Genomic DNA, 3,296 nt, shown 5'->3' on the forward strand with positions numbered 1-3,296 from the left:
GGCCAGACTACAGAACACGGTGGCGGGCAGAGCCATCCTCCACCGGACCGGAACGGCAACGGAGCTCCGTGGCCGTTGCAACGGTCACTCCCACCTGAAGTCAGAGGCAAGATCAAGGCGAACCCGATACCGAAGCACATGAGTCATGAACTCCATGAAGGACGACGCAAGGCTCGCGTCGACAGACAGCGCCGACAATTCAAGGGTGACCCGTACATAACGTACGTAGACGTGGCGGCGTATCCTGTAGGGGGCCTCTTCGCGGTAGCCGCCGTGAACGGGAGAGACAACTCCTTGACCCTCGCGGCCTCCGTAAGGGCAGAGACCCCAGCTGCGGCTGAGACCATAGCCGCGGCGCCGGTAATAAAGCAAGAAGACAGGGTAGGCAGGGAAGTCCATGTCGTTACCGACTCGCAACAGGCCAGCCTTAACTTTACGAACGGACGAACACCGCTGCTGGCGGCTCAGATTCTAGGCCCGAGGCTGCAAGAATACCATCAAATCACGAGGACGCCGGGTCACGCGGGTCTGGAGGGGAACGAAAGGGCGAACGCCCTAGCTCGAGCGCTAATCAACCGAGCGGGGCAAGACCAATCGTCTCATCAATCCCCACCCTTTACCTTCATACCTCTGCCATCCAATTACTGCGACCGACTCGAGATCCAGCGACTCAACCGCAGGATTTATCCTTCGCCTCACAAAAAGCTCAGCACTGAAAATGCCGTAGCTCTCCGACTTATACAGACCAACACATTTCCAAACCTACACAGATACAGTAAAATGTTCCCACATACATATCGCGGCATCTGCCCCTGGTGCGGCGACACACACCCTACACTCTTTCACATCTCGTGGGGGTGCGAGGGCAAACCTCAACACTTAAAGACTCCTAGCGCGTCATTTGAGCGGTGGGAGGTACAGCTGACCAGCGATACCCTGGCGGGACAAGAAGCCCTCGTCCAGCAAGTACGGCGAGCAGCCATGGCCAGTGGAGTCCTGGAATGAGGACGCCACCCACTCGACCTCAAGAGCAACCACCTCGATGGTCCGAATAAATGTTCTTTCTCTCTCTCTCTCCTTCCATCGCTCTTTGCGCGGTCCTTAACTTGTTCTCAAGCTTGTTTGTCAGTCTCCAAGTCTCTGCCCCATATGTCAGCACCGGTCAGCACTGGCAGCACTGGTGGTATAGGCCTCACCAGTACTTTTAATCTCACTAAGGCCGATGATATCCCAAACAGTGTCTGATAGTTCCTTAAAGAGTACTGCTAAGCTAGCCTCACTTGAAAGGGTTCGGATGTTAAACGTTGCAAGGGTCAGTTTCCATTGGCGTCCTGTCCGGACCCAGAGATTCTTAGCACCCTCTGCTGCATTACAGGTCTGACCGCCGCCTTGGTCAGGTCCTCCAAAGGGATTGAGGGCCATTGGGTAATTGAGTGATTCATTTGGTAGGGAGTGGTCGAATAATGCACCAGGGAGGCCAATTCCTGTTCTGGTGAGTGAATGTCTTGTTGAAGCTTAGTGGGCTTTCCTAATTTGGTTGTAGCTGGGTTAGCATAGCCCCACTCGCTCTCGGCATCTTTTGCGGGTGACAAGCATCCCTCCAAGCCTGCAGATGTGGTGCACTGAGGAGCTCAATTTGAAACTGACCATTGTAAAAAACTAGAGAGGGATTCGAACTTCCGACTATGGCAACCGAGCATCCGACATAGCTCAGTCAGATAATCCCATAGGCGGCGAGGCTGCCTTATCGCCGACAAGTACAGCCCAGAGGGCCCTACATGCATAAAAACTTTAATTTATCCGCGATAGAAATGTTATCCTGATCGCGATTGGTAACTCAATATAGAACTATTTCTAAACGGTCCTGGCCTCGTAGTTCCGGAATCGCACGCGCACACGCGGCCGTGAACTCGGCTAGGGAACCCTACAAGCGTACCGACGACCATTGACAGTTGCGAATACATGCTCGTAATCTACAGGAGTGAAAACGGAAACCCGCGAAAACGAATATTAGTGCAAATGTACAAGAAATAACTTGACGCAAACTATGTGTATAAACTTTGAAATGATGACGTTACGTTGGTTATTTGTTATTGTTTGCGTGCTACTGCAAACTTTCTCATCACTTTTTCTCTTCCTTTAGCGCTGCAATGTTTTTCAGGGGGGAGGGGGGGTGGGCTCTCATTAGAATGTCAGCGCGAGGCATGTCGGTAGAGTCAGTTTAGGTCCATTTAGTATATTTGAAATACCTGAAAACGTGCTTGAAGTACCCGCGGCATACGGGTTTTGATGATCGCGGCGGGTGGTGTGGCATAGTATTTCTCAATGGTTCTAACATCGTGGTTTCGAAATCTCCCTTACGCAAGCGGCCATGAACGCGGCTAGATGCACGATACATTTTCAGCGCAATTTCATGTGTAGCAGCTATATATATCAAGTATATCAGATGACGAATGTTCCTTCGCTCTTATTGAACTTTTCTGCAATAATTTCGTCGTTGTTTCCAATTCACAACTCCTCAATGTCGCACCATGCCCGTGCCTTCCTATGATCCCAATAATGATCGATCCATGCGGTGTTGCTAAGGTTATAGAATCACTAAATATTTCTGGCTCGCCTGGCATTGACCTCATTAACTGAAAAATTCCAAGACACAAAACCTTGCATTCATAAACTACTCTTGAAAATCGATCTACATTCTCTTGACAGCCACCGCATCCACGCTGGCTGGAAGCTCGGGAAGGTCATTCCACTCCACAAGTCTGGTAATAACAATTCGCGTAAGAATGGTTGCCTCGTCACCCTAACCAGCATTCTCTGTAAAATATTTGAACATACTCTGTCTTCTCAACTTACCTGATTTCTAGAATCGATCTTTTTTTCTTCTTTCCTACATGGCATTCGAAAATCACTCTCTTGTGAAGCCCAGCTACTCACTTTCACCCACAACCTACACTTAATTTTGGGCGGTTGGTCCATATCTGATTATATATTGTCTGGGTTAATCAAAGGCATTCGATACAACCTGTCACAAACTACTTTTTTTGAAGTTAAGCAATAATAATGTAGATTCCAATCTTAACTGACTTTATTATTTCTTGACTAACCGTCTTCAGTTCCTTGAATGCAATGATTACTAAGCCTGTCCATTCTGGGGTTCCACAAGGGCACGTTTAAGGTGCCCTCCTGTTCCTGATACATATTACCGACCTGCCTGATTGGGTTTCTCTTAACATTCTGATTTGCTGATGACTGCTCATTTTCCACCGTTAACAACACTAATGCCTTTCAAACTG

The sequence above is a fragment of the Dermacentor variabilis genome, chromosome 4, assembly GCF_050947875.1.
Source record: "Dermacentor variabilis isolate Ectoservices chromosome 4, ASM5094787v1, whole genome shotgun sequence".
In the NCBI taxonomy this organism is placed as follows: domain Eukaryota; kingdom Metazoa; phylum Arthropoda; class Arachnida; order Ixodida; family Ixodidae; genus Dermacentor; species Dermacentor variabilis.